This window comes from Meles meles, chromosome 5 (assembly GCF_922984935.1).
Source record: "Meles meles chromosome 5, mMelMel3.1 paternal haplotype, whole genome shotgun sequence".
Taxonomy (NCBI): Eukaryota; Metazoa; Chordata; class Mammalia; order Carnivora; family Mustelidae; genus Meles; species Meles meles.
The window spans coordinates 23,816,750-23,835,325 of record NC_060070.1 but is presented as its reverse complement, the minus strand read 5'-3'; the positions used below and the strand labels follow the sequence as shown (position 1 = coordinate 23,835,325).

General features: G+C 41.5%; 1 protein-coding gene across 1 annotated transcript in view; it reads left to right on the top strand.

Annotated features, from left to right (window-relative positions):
- Positions 1-3,319: 3,319 nt before the first annotated feature.
- The window catches only part of ARMC2 (armadillo repeat containing 2), a 110,862-nt gene continuing 95,605 nt past the window's right edge, over positions 3,320-18,576 (top strand). The window contains exons 1-3 of the mRNA XM_046004179.1: positions 3,320-3,530; positions 10,894-11,042; positions 11,524-11,596. The gene's annotated coding sequence lies outside the window, so the exon portion shown is untranslated. The remainder of the gene's footprint in view (positions 3,531-10,893; positions 11,043-11,523; positions 11,597-18,576) is intronic.

Genomic DNA, 18,576 nt, shown 5'->3' with positions numbered 1-18,576 from the left:
GTATTTACCCGTGTACAATGGCAAGTGGCACTTGGGACTTGGGCATTGAAAACACCAGGTCTCACATTGCTTTACCAGCTCTGTGACTGTGTGGCAGATCACTTACCCTCTGTGAACCTCAATTTTGTCCACTTTCAAATTGGGATAATAAGCCCTAAACTAGTCACCTCTCAGGCTAGTTGTAAACTCTAAATAAAACAGTGAAAATGAAATGCTCCATATGGAAGCAAATTGAAAATTATAAAGGGCTTTATAAATGTCAGATGCTTACAATTAATATTTTGTTTTCCTCTTTAGTCTTTCTAAGGTATAAAAAGATAGCAATTTTGTTTCTAAAATAATTTCACTTACAAATTTCATTATGTCAAATTCTGTTAAATAACCATCAGAGAAGCATGGAGGAATAGCCAGGTCAATATAACAGGCCATTGCTATGATAGCCTCAATATTTTCTTGTGTCGTGTCATTCATTGAGGTAAGGTGGGCAGCTTTATTTCTTTAAATAATTGCGTCCTATAATTCTGCCCTTGTCACTCTTTTCCAGTTGTTCTAATTTTCCTGGCAGGCATTTCCTGGCCAACTGAGTTGGCTAGCTTCTGGTTCCAGTAGTGAGCTTTCTTGTCAATTTTAGACCAAGACCCTAGGTGCAAGACGATAGTTGGTAATTGGCTACACAACAGCTTTTTAAACTGTGGTTTCAGCTGAGATGATAAGTGAATAATCACCAGTTCCAAAGTGAAGGCGAGGCAAAGTCTCCTTAGGGCAAGTTATAAAGAAATATATAGACTCCTTGGACCAAAGGGTCTGGGCTGAGGCTAGAAATGAGAAATCAGAGAATACAGGAGCAGGATGGGTGAGGAAGTTTGTTTGGAGAGGAGTGGAGGGGCGGGGGGGGGGACCCCCTTCATCTCAAACCCAGTGAGAAGCCTTCCCAGAGTAGCCTGCCAGGAACTGAAGTTAGGTAGATCAGAGGACTGGAGTCTACTCACCCTAGGAGAGGTAAAGCTCCATCCTGTGACAGCCTGGGGGAGGGGGAAGCAGGAAAGGGGATGGCAGGTGGGGAGTGCTGCACTGGGATGGGCCTGCATTCTCAGAGTTATGAAGGAAAGAGATTTATGTGGTTGGGTTTTTTTTTTTTTGTTTTGTTTTGTTTTGTTTTTTTGTTGTTGTTGTTTGGACTAGGTATGGTACCATCTTGGGACCCATCTAAAGGGGTTGGGGTAAACTCTGGATTTCTAGGGTCAGAGAAGGGGTTGTAAACAAGCAGTGGGATAGCTCAGCATCCACCTGAAGAGTTCCCTGGAAAGACGTCTTCATTAATACGAAATGCTGATGAACCCAGGAGGGCCCCACATGGGGTGCTTTAACTCTAGCCCAGGCACAGCAACCTCCAAGCTATTCAAATCCGTCTGGGGAAAAATTGCTCCATCTCCTGGCTTCTTTTTTCCCCACTTCCTGCCCACCTCTACCCAAGTTGGGTCCTAAAGTGGCTTCTAATGAATGGGGGAGTGTTGAGCCTAAGCCCACTGCATGTCTGCTGGGAAAGGCATCTGGAGACCTGAGACAGGAGAGGGTGATGAAGTCTTATTTTCGTTCTTTTTTTTTTTTTAATATTTTATTTATTTGACAGAGAGAAATCACAACTAGGCAGAGAGGCAGGCAGAGAGAGAGGAGGAAGCAGGCTCCCTTCGGAACAGAGAGCCCGATGTGGGGCTCGATCCCAGGACTCTAGGATCATGACCTGAGCCGAAGGCAGAGGCCTTAACCCACTGAGTCACCCAGGCGCCCCATGAAGTCTTATTTTCAAGTAAAGTTTGATGCATTTGTTTATATCTTGTATCCAACATTATAGTTTTGGAATGAAGCTGTGATTGAAATTTAGTTACAGTAGGACTATCAGTTATCTCAAAATGAGCAAAAAATACATGGGTGTTACCCACTTTCCGTCTAGGGGCAGGGGAAGACAACCAACACTGAATGTATCTTAAAACAGCTGTGAGAGATAAAAAGAAAGTTGCATTTTAATCATATCTCCCAAGTTGTGAATTCAAAATATTAGTTATGTTTTTTATGTTAAATGTGCAAAATTCCCTTGGCATAATGGAGTCCAGTGGCCAGTGGGACTTGATGATGTGATGACATGTTGACTCACTTGGGAAAATTAAAACCTGAAAGAACACAAATACTTTGTTTCAGGCCTTAAAATTACCCAACCCACTAATAAGTTTTCCTCTTGGATCCTTTGAAGAATACTTACATTCCTTTAGTTTAGGCTAGTATCATTTCCCACCTAGCATGATGGCTTACACATAATATGTGCTCAAAATATTTTCAATTTAATTATTCTTTACAAGATACTTAGCACCAAGGCATGTGGCATTTTTTTTATGTTGACAACAACACTTCAGCTGTAAAATCCCCATATTTATACAACGTGGTGTCAACTTGAATGGAGTGTGATTATGGTCTCACTTGTATTTCACACTGTAAAGTGTTGCTGAATGGTCTAATAGGAGAGAATGGAATTTAAACCGGAAACATATAAATGGGATTCTTTTTACCAATCATCTGTGATGGTGCAGTAAGTACAGAAAAAATGTTTGCCCACGGGGAGCCTAGACTTAATCTACCACTGTCATTCGCTACACTTCGGACTGTTTTGTCCCCTGTGAATGGGGATGCCAGGCTTGCTTGCTACCTCAGAGTGGTAGAGACACTTAAAAAGAAAATATACAATAAAATATCCTTCGCAAACTCTAAAGTGCTTCCCCCGTGCAATTGCTTAAAAACAGCCAAACGATTAACTTTCATTCATTGCCATGTGCATATCGCCTTATATCTATTTTCTCATTCAGTCTTCGCCACAACCACAAGACCTAGCTAGGTACTACTAATTCTCTCCATTTTACAAACTAGGAAACTGAGAGAGTAAGCCAACTAGTTCGAGGCTATACGGGGCTGTAACTTCAGTCAGTAAATCCTGACTTTTAACCCTAAGCACTAAGCTGTCGTCCTCCTTTTTGTTGTTTAATGTAAGTGCTGAGATTTCCTAGGGTCTCAACAAATTTGGTTCGGTAAGCTGTTAATTTATAAGGGAACTCCTCCCCACACCTCTCTTCTAAGCGGTTCCCTCGCACTCAGCGCCTCCAGCCCTCGCCCAAGATCCTCCCTTCGCTCCGCCAGCTCTCCCGCCCGCCCGTGGCCTCAGCGCTTCTACGCATGCGCTGGGAGACCCGCGCAGGCCCAGTGGATAGGCGGCGCCGGGAAACCTCCCAGTCACTCCTCTCCCGGCCCCGCCCCACTCCGCCCCGCCCCGCCCTGCTGCTCCTTCGCTGCTGCTGGCTGCCCCTGGAAACCTAAAGGATGAGCTGAAACTCCGCAGCTGTTACTGTTACCAGCGCTTATCACAGCGGCTTTGGGGGTTTGGCCGGAAGCCCCTTTCCCTGCGCCGGGTCCCAGCTCATTTCCTGTCCCGCTCCGCACGTCCAGCAGCGACCTGGCTCTGCAGGCAGGCGGCCCAGGCGCCGGGGGTAGGTAGCTTGTGTACGGTTACCATGGAGACGCTGGCCGGCCTGGCAGAGCCGGCAAGCTAGGGGGCTGGCAGGAGGGTGGGCTGGCAGGCAGAGTGACCGCGCTGCTGCGCTGTGTCCTGGCCTGAACCTGTAGAGGAGGGGACATTGCCGGGAGCGGGGAAGCTTCTGTCCGTAGGGGAGGTGAGGCGTCTCCCGCCTAGTCACCCGGGACCTTTCCTGCTGTCGCCTGCCTTTCTGCCCCCAGAAGGGTGTATGCTCTCGGCTTCGGTTCACGGCTGGCTGTCCTTATTTCTGTACACCGACTGTGTAGTCAGCTGTGTGGAGCTTAACAGAAACTTGGAGATATTTACTGAATGAAAGTGGTAAACCAAGGGGTTTTGTCTAAGTAGACAGCGACCTTGCCACGGTCGCACAGATCGTACCTGGGCTCTTTTAGGCAACAGATAGCGAAGGGCCCAATAAATAAATAATGTAACAGTATACATTAAAATATGTCATGTGTACATATAATGCCTTTCATCATCCTTTCCCATGACTGTCACAGCGGCTCTTCCATCTCACTCTAATTTAGAATTATTTTATATTGGTAGAATAGCAAGAAGCACTCGATTTGCAATCCTATTTTGTGAGTCTATAAAATTCTGATTAGTTATTGATTTGGGATACCTGATATTCAATAAAATACTTGATAAAAATTCTTTTTCACAATGAAACCCTGCATTTAAATTTTAACTTATAAAAATTTATGGAAACACTACACAAACCTCACTCCCTTTCATTTGCAATTTCTTTCGTTAAATGCAGTTTTTTATTCATGGGAGAATTTTTATTGTATCCTTTTATGACATAGTGCCTGGGTCGTAGTTAACTTTTTCTTAAGGGCTAAGCACCACGCTAAAGCACTTCACGAGAATTAGGTTATTTAATTATCAGAACAATCCTGTAAGGCAATTATGGCCATCCCTGTTTTACGGATGAGGAAACTGAAGCTTAGAGGCATTACGGTCTTTGCCAATATCACATAGCTGTGAATTGGCAAGAGAATAATTGAACCCCTGATCCAACAATGCACTTAACCACTGCCTCTTTGGGTGCTCATATTAATAGAAAGGTATTTCAGAATCATGGAAAGGGTCTTGAGTGCAGATGGCCTCGACTCACTGTGGTTCAGCTGAAAATTTTCAACTTTACTGTTGGTGTGGCAGCAATTTTTAATGCAGTAGAAACCATACTTTGAATTTTTATCTTTTCCCGCGCTAGGGATAGGCTCTGTCGTACTCTCTGTGGATGCTGGGTAGTCGCAGCCACTCACTCTTATACACTCACAACCATTCTGTATCTATATAGCCATCTGGTTTTTTAAAATTTCTTTTTAATTTAAAGATTTTATTCATTTATTTGAGACCCTGCAAGCAGGTGCTGAGTGGGGGAAGGCGACTCCCTGCTGAGCAGAGATTTCCCCAGGGTGAAGGGGCTCCATCCCAGGACCCCATCATCAGGACAACAGAAAGCAGCCACTTAACCCACTGAGCCACCCAGGACCACCACCACCCCCACCGACACCCCCACAAGCCATTCTGGTTTTTATTTTAGGCACAGTATTCCACAAATGACGTGAACTACTCAATACTCATTATAAAATAGGCTTTGTGTTAGCTGATTTTGTCCAGCTGTGGGCTAATGTAAGTATTCTGGGCATGTTTAAGTTAGGCTGTGTTATACTATGATGTTCAGTAGGTTGGGTGTATTGAATGCATTTTCGACTTAATATTTTCAGTTGAGGATGGGTTTTTCAGGGTGTCACCCTATCACAAATGGAAGATCTGTATTTGATTTGCAGGGAACAGAGGGTGGAGGGGGTCAGCCTTTCTCTTGTTGCAGAATATCTTGATAGAGCCGTGCTGCATTTAGCAAGGAGACTGGTTTAGGTAACTATTAGTGGCAAAGAGAAAGATGGGTCTTGATAATTAGGTACGAATTTTTACAAATGAGGACTCTGAAATTTTCCCCCGATGAGTAAGAAATATTTTGTTAAAAATGAAGATCCCAGTTTCAGATTTCCTACCACTGGCTGTGGTCATCTTCTAGAGGTCCTGTGGACATCATCAACTCAGAACAGTGATGCAAGGCAGCTCATAGCCTTTTTCTTCTTTCCCTTCAAAGTCTACTTCTCTTGTTTTCTTTTAAAAGGTCTCTTGGTCCTCTGACCTTGGCGCCCCTCCAGGTTTGCCTAAAGTGTCACGTCTGGCTTCTTCCTGTCCTCTCAGCTGCTAAATCCTGTTGGTTCTTCTGCTATTGTTGTCCCTCACTTGTTCTCATCTCTCTTCTTACCTCTGTTTCACCTTTTCTCCTTCATCTCAGGCTTTCAGTACCTCATTCATGGGTCACACTGTTTATCAGGTCTTACTCCCTGCCAGGCAACTTGCAGTAAAGGCAAGAAAGGGAAAGGGGGCTGAATTTGATCTCATATTACCACTTGGCATCAAGAATCAAACGCCATTTGACAGGGTGCCCTGCTGGCTCAGTCAGTAGAGCACAAGACGCTTGATCTCAGAGTCAAGAGTTCAAGCCCCACTCTGAGCATGGAGCCTACTTAAAAAAAAAAAAATCAGATATCAGATGCCATTGAAATAAGTCCCATATGCCTTCCTAATCCACTGTAACAGATGTCTCCAATGAAAGAAGCCATATTGCCTTCAGCTTGATATTGCTTGACTCAGATCTGTACTGGAAAATGGAGTTCAGGGGCGCCTGGGTGACTCTTGATTTCAGCTTAGGTCATGATCTCAGGGCTGTGAGATGGAGCCCCAAGTCAGTCTCTGAGCTCAGTGGGGAGTCTGCTCGAGATTCTCTCTCTCCCTCTGCCCCTTTCCCCTGCTCATGGGTGCTCTCTCTTGCTCTAAAATTAAATAAGTAAGTCTTAAAAAGAGAGAGAGAGAAGAGAAAATGGAGTTCAGCAATTCAACAAATGTTGACCTTTAACCGTGCCTCACAAAAGGAACTGTGGCTCAGAGTCTGGTGAGACAGCAGAGGGACACAGTGGGAAGGAGTACTGACAGAGGCCCGCTGCTGACCTTGTGGAGTATGGACGAGAAACACCTAACAGGCCGGAGGATGGGGAAAGCCATATCCAAGGATGCTTCCTTGAAGACCTCTAAGAATTAGTTGGCTCATTACATCAGAACTACCTCCTTCCCATCCTGCCCTCTCCTGCCAGATCACATCATGCCTTCAAATCTATTAATTTACTCACCACCTTTTTTTTTTTTTCTTGACCTGCTATTCAGTTCTCTCTCTGGTCCAACTCCAATCTGTATTTCCAGAGCTCATTCTTCTCCAGCACACATCCCATATGTTCTGGCACTCTGCCTTGGCTTACTCATTGACTTTGCTGGAAATTCCTTTTCTGCTCTAGACCTAATGTCAGCCATTGCCACATGCTTCAAATTCAGCCCATTTTTCAGAACCAAGCTCAAGCATCACCTCCTCCGGGAAGCCTCCCTGACACTTTCTCCTCATCAGAAATCCTTTTTTTTTTCACCCCCGCAATCACATGGGAGTTATTTCAGTTTTTTTCATTGCCCCTATAAGTTTCCACCTTGTATTAAAATCATTTGGGTATAAGCAGAGTTGGCATTGAGTTGGTACACTCTTACAAAGCCACTCCAGTTCTGGAAATATCAGCCTGTCTCTATTTTGGTACAGACATAGCCACAGCCCCAAGGCCTCCGGTGGCCCTGCCTCTTTCCATCCCATCTCATGAGTATAGTTTCAGTATCATCTCTGAAAATATGTCATAGCTTCTGTGCTTTGTCTAAAACCTCATCCCTCACAAAACTGTTGTAGGGATTCATTGAGATGATGTCCTCGAGACTGATTAGCCCAGTGCTTGGTATTAAGGCAAATGTTTAACTAGCATTAGTGGCCTTCTTGGCTGAGAGTTGAGACAGTATTCATTCCTGTGTTCCCAGGGATCCGAGCAGAGGGCTTTGTACATAGGAAACAGTTAATCCATACTAGCCGAATGGATTTGTTCCAGTTGTCAAGAGAATTTTTGTAGAGTTAAAATTTCTGTGATACTATTGTGTTTTGGTTCAGGTGTCCTTTACTATAAACAGAAGCTTTCAAACTCTGAGTGATTGTTTAAGTTGGCAAAATCCTCTATAATACGAATTTGTAATCTAACAAAGAAAAAAAATCCTTCCCTCTCCCCTAAAAACATGCTTCTAACTCAGTTCACTTGTGTCCCCGAAAATTTCCATATTTGATTTAGTTCATGATATATTAACATGAATAATAATAGTAGATTAACTGTGCAGATCTTACATTATTGAAACTGCTTCTCACAATGTAACCATTAAGGTTTGGGAGAAAGAGAAAGGAAGAGGGAGAGAAAGTCGTTTTAGAATTCATGGTAAAAAAATTTCTGAACAAAATGATTTTTAAGCCTACTGTTCTACATTATTTCCACCAATATTTGATCAATCTAAATTCCTGTGTGCCCAAATAAAGTACAGGACTGTTAGCACTCATCCTGAGTGAATGTCCCTGCTTCATGACTTCATGGAAAAGCGTAGTTTTCCACAAACTGAAACACAGGGTCTCGGTCAGGAGCGCTGCGCCGTAGTATTCATCCAGAGCACTTCCTCTCGTATTTATTAGGTTTGCCAGATCACCTTCGACATCGCTAGACTTATTAGAGCTATGCGGGGCCAAAGGAATCACAAACCTGATTTGGGCTCAGGGAGAAACCTGTTCATTGCCCAGGAACTTCCTCTCTCTAAGTGGAGTACTTTCCTACCGCACTGGGCCTTTTATTTTACTTTTTTAAAGATTTTATTTATTTATTTGACAGACAGAGATCACAAGTAGGCAGAGAGGCAGGCAGAGAGGGGGAATGCAGGCTCCCCGCTGAGCAGAGAGCCCAGTGGGGCTCAATCCTAGAACCCTGGGATCATGACCCGAGTGGAAGGCAGAGACTTAACCCACTGAGCCACCCAGGTGCCCCATGGGCCCTTTAAAAACAAACAAGCAAAGGAAACTGGTATGGCCGCTTGAGTTTAGATGTAATGGGGCTGAATTTACATTACCATGCATCCAAAAATAATACAGGTGTCCCCTGCTTTCTGACTGGTTCGTGCTATGTCATTTTGCTTTCATGCAAGACCTACAATAACGCAGTCTTATAAAAGTGAATGTCCTCTTCAGATTTCTTCTGGTGAGTGAAAACAGGTGTTAATGCAGGTATTTTGTAAAAGCAAAGTGGCAGAAAGCGGGGGCACTGTACTCTTCACACCATTTTGGCTTATCAGAGTTTTCATAGGAATACGCTCTTTTAGATGGCAGGGAAAACATGTATATATGGTTATACAAAAAATACTATACATATTTTTAATAATCAGCCTTGAATATTTTAAAAATAAACAGCCAATCACATCAGAAGAATTAGAAGTAAAATGTATTTGGTCTGTCATAGTTTTTTGTTAGTTGTTAATTGTTAGTTGTTTTTTTCAATTAATGTGCATGATTTTTGGAGACCTTGCTTAAATTCCAAATCCCATAACAGAAATTCCTAGAAAGAAAACACCTAGAATAGGACGGCTTATCTAGGATTTTTTTTTACTGTCTTACCTCACCTGGCCTTTCCATATGAAAGGAATAGCATAAAAATCTGCAACTCTTTTTGGTTCTAACACTGAAAAAATTTTGAATTAAAAAAAAATGTCCTCCAAAGGCTAGTTTTTAAAAGTATTAGTGTTTCTCTGTAAATATTTATCTGTGCTGACCAATCAGGTATTATGACTGACTAAAAATAATCATGTACGTGACCAGTTTTCAAAAGTAATAAAGTACATTTAATATTTAAAAAAGAAAAGAAAGGAATAGCATATTGTTTGTAGTTTTCATCATGCTCTTTACCTCAAAAACTCTTAGGGTAGGGTCTGGATAGAACTAAACAAATGTTCTTGTTGTCTGTTGTTACATAACAACTTAATGTATAGAATCACAATATAGTAAATCCTCTTTACTTGTCTAAGGAATCATCTGTTGATTCCACTTATGGAAATGAAGTCTTTTTAGTTTCCTTGGGCATATGTCACCAAAAATGTTTCTTTTTTGCAAAAGTTATTCTAAAATTGGGCACTGAAATATAGGAAAAATTTCCAGGCCTCTTTCTCCTTAGAGATTTTCAGGGATCTGGGTTATTGTTGTTTTAATGAACACCTAATACCAAACAGTAATTAGAATTATGTTTTTTAAATCTCGGCTGTTTCCAAGTTTAGAGTTACAGAGGTGTCCTGCCAAGTTAACCAGGCCTCCCTGGGGACACGCCAACATTTAAGAAGGATCTACATTCTCATGGCCCTTGTGCATGACTTTAACTGAGAAAACTAGCCTGGGAAAGAATATTTGATGTTGATAATTTGATACTTATTCCTCTAGGACACTATCTCACATGGAAGGTGATTTGAATCCATTCATTCAAATCATCATGGGTAAATGTGGGGCTGAACCTTTCCCTGAATTTACAAACTACATTTATAAAAGCAAATAGAGCTTGGAAATAGGCTCCATCTGTCTAAATCTAACCTTATACTTGCAGTTTGCGTGGAGGATAGCAGAGGGAAAAAAGGAAAATTTAGCTAAAATTTTAACAGAACCCCCCCTGTGTTGTTTTTTTTATAGATTGGAGAATATGAGATAATTTTCTCTTCCTCATCTGTCCTCTTTCACGATTTCTCCTCTTTGTCTCCAGGTTTAGCTTTCATCCTGGCTCTCTTCCCTGCACACCATTTCCCCGGAGTGCATCTATTCCCATAGGCATAACTATGCACATCAACCTACATTTTTGAAAGCTTTTCTTCCACCCTGATCTTCTAACTGTAACTGCCTGGTAGATTTTTAAATAAAAATTGTTTGTGACAGTGTACCGGGGTGGCTCAGTCAGTTAAGCGATAGGCTCTTGATTTTGGCTCAGGTCATGAGCTCAGTGTCATGAGGTCGAGCCCCACATTGGGTCCCACACTCAGTGCAGAGTTTGCTTGGGATTCTCTCTCTTTTCCTTTCCCTCTGCCCCTCCCCCCCCCCACAGGCTCTTTCTCTCTCAAATAATAAAAATCTTCTTAAAAAATTGTTTGTGACTTTTTCTAGTTTAATATAGAGGAATGGTTTAAACATAGGGGTTTAAGTGCTCTTTTCTAAACTCCTGGATGAAAACAGTTCTTATAGTGTATCATGTATTTGCAGCCTGTGGTGTCTACCTGAAGAATATTTTACTTTAAAAGGAAAGATGCTATCTCCAAATGATAAAAAGTTAGAAAAGCTGGATCCATTTTATCGACCTTCTATGTCCAAGCAGAAGACCAGCGCCGAAATCATAAGTGAAGCACGAAATGCATTAAGAACAGTTGGGACGCAAAGACCATTTACACCACGGGAAGACCAAAGAAAACTCTTTGGTCCTGCATCTTCCAGAACACCGGAAAGCAGACCTCCTTCTTCCTTCAGGTAATGACGTTTCTCTTGCTTATACACTCGGCTCTGTAAGCCACCAGAAACATTTTGCCTTAATTCTAGGTATGAATAGTTGCTTTTTAAGTTTGATGTCTGCTAATTACACCTCTTGTATCTATTCAGAGATTCCTAAAGGTAAGTCCAGACCTTGGGTCCAACAAGTTGCTTTGGTTTGAAATGGCGAATGGTGGTTGTCATACCAACTCTATAAAGTGATATGAACAAAGCTTTTAAAAAAAAAATCACTATATGCATTTCTTCTTTTCATTATTCAGTATTTTTTTAATTCCCCTACAAGCAATGAAAAACCTTATTAACAAAATGTTCTAAGTGCTATGATTTTTTAAAAATTGCTTCTTCCTCAAGCCTTATGCGTTAAATGCTTTTACTTGTTTTGGGACTAGAGTTAACTAACATACACTAGAAGTAAATGATTCTTCACAAACTAATATTTCTGTTCCATCTCCTGTGCTAGCCTCCATGCATCCAGTTTTGAGTCATCTGAGTCCAGGCCCATCTCTGGTGCTCGTCTCAGTCCACTAGATTTTGTGAGTACCTTATATTACCATCAGTGCTGTGAAATGGAATTGGCCCAAAATACTTGGAATCAGTAATTAAGAAAAGGACCACATAGACTTAAGTATACTGATAATTTAATATGAAAACAATATCATTTATATTTTTTCAAATGTTTCAAATCTTGATGATACACTTCTATTATTTTCCTATAATTAATTAATTTTTATTTTATTTTATTTTTTAATATATTTTATTTATTTATTTGACAGAGAGTGACAATAAGAGAGAGAACACAAGCAGGGGAGGGGCAGAGGGAGAAGCAGGCTTCCTGCTGAGCAGGAAGCCCAACATGGGGCTGGATCCCAGGACCTTGGGACCATGACCTGAGCCAAAGGCAGATGCTTAACATCTGAGCCACCCAGGAGCCCCTGTTTTCCTATAATTTAATAATAAGAACTTCAGAAATAGACAGTAACCTGGCAAACAGAATGTTTTACAACATTTTTGTTTTTCACAGTTTGTTTTGTTTTTTTCCTTAAAGTTATACATATGTTATTTTATTTTTAATAGAAACATATGCAAATAAATTATATATATGTGTACATAAAGGGTCAAAGGTTTGTTACCCAAAACACTCCAGGGGCCTCCTGTCCCCTTATTCTTCATTCTACTCTTAACCAGTGACTCTCACTTTAAACTCTTTTGGCATGTTCTTTTGGTATTTACATCCAAAATTTTTTTTTTCTTTTTTTTTTTTATTTTTATTTGTTTATTTACAGCATAACAGTGTTCATTGTTTTGGCATCACACCCAGTGCTCCATGCAGTACGTGCCCTCCTCATTACCCACCACCTGGTCCCTCAACCTCCCAACCCCCCCACTCCCCCACCGCCCCTTCATAACCCTCTAGTTGTTTTTCAGAGTCCATAGTCTCTCATGGTTCATCTCCCCTTCCAGTTTCCCTCAACTCCCTCTCCTCTCCATCTCCCCATGTCCTCCATGTTATTTGTTATGCTCCACAAATAAGTGAGACCATATGATACTTGACTCTCTCTGCTTGACTTATTTCGCTCAGCATAATTTCTTCCAGTCCCGTCCATGTTGCTACAAAAGTTGGGTATTCGTCCTTTCTGATGGAGGCATAATACTCCATTGTGTATATGGACCACATCTTCCTTATCCATTCATCCGTTGAAGGGCATCTTGGTTCTTTCCACAGTTTGGCGACCGTAGCCATTGCTGCAATAAACATTGGGGTACAAATGGCCCTTCTTTTCACTACATCTGTATCTTTGGGGTAAATACCCAGCAGTGCAATTGCAGGGTCATAGGGAAGCTCTATTTTTAATTTCTTCAGGAATCTCCACACTGTTCTCCAAAGTGGCTGCACTAACTTGCATTCCCACCAACAGTGTAAGAGGGTTCCTCTTTCTCCACATCCTCTCCAACACACGTTGTTTCCTGTCTTGCTAATTTTGGCCATTCTAACTGGTGTCAGGTGGTATCTCAATGTGGTTTTAATTTGAATCTCCCTGATGGCTAGTGATGATGAACATTTTTTCATGTGTCTGATAGCCATTTGTATGTCTTCGTTGGAGAAGTGTCTGTTCATATCTTCTGCCCATTTTTTGATATGATTATCTGTTTTGTGTGTGTTGAGTTTGAGAAGTTCTTTATAGATCCTGGATATCAACCTTTTGTCTGTACTGTCATTTGCAAATATCTTCTCCCATTCCGTGGGTTGCCTCTTTGTTTTGTTGACTGTTTCCTTTGCTGTGCAGAAGCTTTTGATCTTGAGGAAGTCCCAAAAGTTCATTTTTGCTTTTGTTTCCTTGGCCTTTGGAGACATATCTTGAAAAAAGTTGCTGTGGCTGATATCGAAGAGGTTACTGCCTACATTCTCCTCTAGGATTCTGATAGATTCCTGTCTCACGTTGAGGTCTTTTATCCATTTCGAGTTTATCTTTGTGTACGGTGTAAGAGAATGGTCGAATTTCATTCTTCTACATATCGCTGTCCAGTTTTCCCAGCACCATTTATTGAAGAGACTGTCTTTTTTCCATTGAATATTTTTTCCTGTTTTGTCGAAGATTATTTGACTATAGAGTTGAGGGTCCATATCTGGGCTCTCCACTCTGTTCCACTGGTCTATGTGTCTGTTTTTATGCCAGTACCACGCTGTCTTGGTGATCACAGCTTTGTAGTAAAGCTTGAAATCGGGTAACGTGATGCCGCCAGTTTTGTTTTTGTTTTTCAACATTTCCTTAGCAATTCGGGGTCTCTTCTGGCTCCATACAAATTTTAGGATTATTTGCTCCAGCTCTTTGAAAAATATCGGTGGAATTTTGATCGGAATGGCATTAAAAGTATAGATTGCTCTAGGCAGTATAGACATTTTAACAATGTTTATTCTTCCAATCCAAGAGCATGGAACAGTCTTCCATCTTTTTGTGTCTTCTTCAATTTCTTTCATGAGTGTTCTGTAGTTCCTCGAGTATAGGTCCTTTACTTCTTTAAATAACAGTGTCTTGTTCCTCTCTGACTTAAGAGTTTGAAGAATTATCTAATGACTTCCCACTAAGGAAGATGAAAATATCACTCTTGTCTGGCCCCACACACATCCTCACAACACAGTCATCCTTTTGGCCCCACTGCTATTCCCAATATAGACATATCATCATTTTGGTTAGATCCCTTTTCTCTGACTAGGAATATATAAATCCTGTTTACAACTGAGTCTTGAACTAATGATGATTACTTTTCCTTCCCCACACCACTTTTTGTTTTCCCTGGTGTTAATTGTTGCCTTGCTTTTTTGTTTTGTATTACTACCATTTCAACCCCAAACTCTTCTCCAGGGATCTAAATCTACTTCACATATTCAGGCACATGAAGTGTTCTATTGATTCATCTTTTTGGAGAACTTTCCCCACTTTCTCCCAGACCATTTACCCTTGGTACCTGGCACACAGCTTGCTTCTCCCTCTTGTGATGGCTTACCTGTCTCCTGTATCCCAGGATTTACTTTTGGAGTACTTCCTCTGGTAGTTTCTAGAGAAAGGGTTTATGGGAAGTACATTATTTGAGACCTTGATTGCTGTTTTTCTCTCTAAAAGTTTATAGGATTTTTCTCTTTGTTTCCAGTGTTCTAAAATTTCATGATAATGGGCCTTTGTGTTAGTTTATTTTCATCCATTGTGCTGGGCACTTTCAATGGAATCTCATGCCCTTCAATTCTGGGAAATTTCCTTGAATTATTTTGGTGTTATCTTCCCCTCTTTTTTGTTCTGTTTGCTCTTTCTGGAATTTATTATCCCAATATGTAGGAGTCCCTGGACTGGTACTTCAGTTTTCTTTTCTTTTCTAATTTTTATTTCCCATAATTTTTTGGAAGAGACTTTATCTTCTAATCCTTTTATTGAGTTCTTTTCATTTTTGCCATCATTTTTTTTAAGATTTTATTTATTTATTTGACACACAGAGAGAGAGATCACAAGTAGGCAGAGTGGCAGGCAGAGAGAGAGGGGGAAGGAAGCTCCCTGATGAGCAGAGAGCCCCATGCGGGGCTTAATCCCAGGACCCTGAGATTATGACCTGAGCCGAAGGCAGAGGCCTAACCCACTGAGCCACCCAGACACCCCCCTGCCATCGTATTTTTAAATTATTTATTTTTAATTTCCTAAAAGCTTTTTCCCTGCTCTGTTATCTTTTCTTTTTTTTTTTTTTAAGATTTTATTTATTTATTTGACAGAGATCACAAGTAGACAGAGAGGCAGGCAGAGAGAGAGAGAGAGGAGGAAGCAGGCTCCCCGCTGAGCAGAGAGCCTGATGTGGGGCTCGATCCCAGGACCCTGGGATCATGACCTGAGCTGAAGGCAGAGGCTTTAACCCACTGAGCCACCCAGGAGCCCCTCTAAGTTATCTTTTCTTATGTATAGTATTCTTGTGTTTCATGGTTGTAACATCTTGTCTGAGTATATTAATGATAATTTTGATTTTTGAATTATTTCCTTTCTCCTTTAAAATCTCTGTTGTGCTGTGTGTGTGTGTGTGTGTGTGTGTGTGTGGCTTAAGCAACAGAAATGTATTTTCTCACAGTTCTGAAGTAGAAGTCGAAGATCAAGAGGGCAATAGGGTTTGTTTCTATTGAGGCCTTTCTCCTTGGCTTGTAGATGGCCATCTTCTCCCTGTGTCTTTACACAGTCTTCCCTCTGTGTCTGTTGCATTTTAATGTTTGCTTTGGTTTCTCCTTTTCATATCAGAGGCTCTCCTCTGATAGCTCATGCTGCTTGTTTGGCTGCTCTTATTTGAAAGTAGAAGCATGTAGAATAGACAGGTCAACCCATAGGTGATACCTAAACTCATCAGGGAGAACTGGCTGGGTTGTGTTGTTTATGAAACCCTCAGCAGCAGTATCTTCAAGGATTAGCAGTATCTTTAGGGATTTCCTTGTGGCAAGTTAATTCTCTGTAGAAGTATCTTCTAAGCTCTTGCCTAGAGGATAAAAGCTGGTTGCTATCTTCCAAGAACCAGCTGGAGGAAGAAGGTAGGAATACCTAGCATTCAGTAGGTAAATATTCAGTTAGTTTCTGTATTTATAATAAGTACCCTGACACTTAACTCTGCATAGTTAGCCTGATTCAGACACCTCTGTTTTACCCTCTCTATGGAGCAAATCTCCTGACCATGTAGCGTAGCGACATGGAGCTGGGAGGGAAGGAGTTACACAGACTTACAGCCAATCCTCATTTAGGTCCCTTTCCCTTGTAGCTCTGCTGCCATAAGTACCTAGTGATACTAGTCCCTTAGACTGTCATGGAATCGGGGTGGTGTTCAAGCTGCTTCTTGATATTTTTTTAAAGATTTTATTTGTTTATTTGACATAGACAGAGATCACAACTAGGCAGAGAGGCAGGCAGAGAGAGGGGAGGGGGAGAAGCAGGCTCCACGCTGAGCAGAGAACCGGATGTGGGGCCTTGATCCCAGGACCCTGGAATCATGACCTGAGCCGAAGGCAGAGGCTTTAACCCACTGAGCCACCCAGGCACCCCTGCTTCTTGATTTTTATTACCGCATATATGTGTGCTTATTTGTGTGTGTATATGTGTTTGTTTTTGATGAACTATCTGAAAGTAAGTTGCAGATCATTTAAGACTTCATCCATAAAAATTTAAGTATGCATTTCATATGAACGAGGACAGTCTCCTACATCACTACAATATTATCATCAGAGCCCAGAAAATTAACATTATTCAGTAATATCATCTAATGTACAGTCCATGTTCAAATGACCCCAATTGTCTCCGAATGTATCTCATATTCTTGAACTACTCGTCGAAATGCTTCCACGAGGAAGATTATGCTTGTTCTTATGTTGTAGATGGCAAAAATAAGGTTCTAATATAGTAAGCACTAACCAATGTGCAATAAACACTTTGTTAGCCATTGTTGACACGTAGTTTCTTACACTTACAATCTTGGAAACCTCTTGGGTTTTGAGCCAGCTACAAGAGGGCCCTGGTTTGAAAGCCCAATGGGTTTACCTCGTTGTAGAGTGGTTCTCTGTGTTCTGATTCGGTCATTTGACTCCCATGAATTGTTTTTAGTATTCTGTAGTTTTTGGAGATTCACTCAGTTTGGGCCTATTCTATCCTAAGAATCTCTAGTTCTAGAGTTAACCTGGTTCTAGAACTCTAGTTCTAGAGTTAACCTAGTCAAAGCCAGCACTTGTCAAACTGGTATAGTCTTTGGACTGCAGGATTAGGTAGTAGGCAAAGATAGTATTGGCCTTTGCCTCTGTTTAGGGTCATTATAGTTATATTTCTTTACAGCAGAATGGTTAGGTGCTATGTGCAAAGGAAAAATAGACTCAAAAATCCCCATGTTGAGTAAAATAACTCCTTTAGTTTGAACTCTTTTTGTTATAGTAGATTACGTAAGGGTCTTAAGTATATATATATTAACAGTTTAAAATTAAATATATACTTAAGACCCTTACGTAATCTACTATAACAAAAGGAGTTCAAACTAAAGGAGTTATTTTACTCAACATGGGGAGAGTTTGGAGCCCCCAGTCAAAAAATTCTAAAAGTGAACTTAATCTAACCTACTGTTCCACCTTCTTTCCTTTTCCTTTCCCCTTTGAGAGAACTATGTGACTCCGAGAACCTCTGTCCTGCCAAAGGAGGGAGATGAGGGGAAGGAGGAGTGCAGGAGGAGCGAGTGGGAACAAGGAGACAGCTAGAGGCTGGACAGGGCTGTCTCCTAGTTACCGGGCCCATTAGCTGAAAGAATTTGCCAAGACCTAAGTGACTGAACTTCAGCACTTTCTGGCTCTAGGTGACTTTAGGCTAATTTGCCTTTTAATAATTCCTCATCTAGCAGTCAATCAAGGAAGAGGGACCAAGAAAGCACCCCATTCCAGCTGCTCCATTTAACATATCAGCTCACCTCTTTGAGCTTGTATGTTTTCCCCTCTCCCTGTCTTGACTCCCACCACCATCCCTCCCCTGGGTCTGGCCTGTGCTCCTCCCCAACCCCCACACCCTCTAGCAAGTGGTGGGCTGCCTCTACTCAGGGGTGCCCTGGCCCCTGACCATTCGGGCCTTGGCTGCCTGGCCTGACTGACTGGGCAAGGTTCCCATTAGGATCTGTAATCATATCAGACAGGAGGGAAACGTGTATACCTACTTGCTGTATCGTTATGGCCGGTACCTCTGTTTTCTTCTGTAGTCAGCTCCCCACCTTCCCACGACAGCTCTGAGGCGTGGAGCTGTTGGATGGTAGTAGTTATTTCTGTTTTCATTCTGCTGCCCTGGTTAATTGGTGTTCAGATTTATATACACAGGGGCCGCTGTAGGAAAAGAGATGTGATCCTGTGAATGAATAGGAGATTTTTGTCTTTCATCGTTTTTTTTTTTTTTTAAGAAACAGATTTATTGGCTCTGTGAGATTCTTTTTTTTTTTTTTTAATTTCTTATTTTTTTATTAACATATGATTACTATCCCC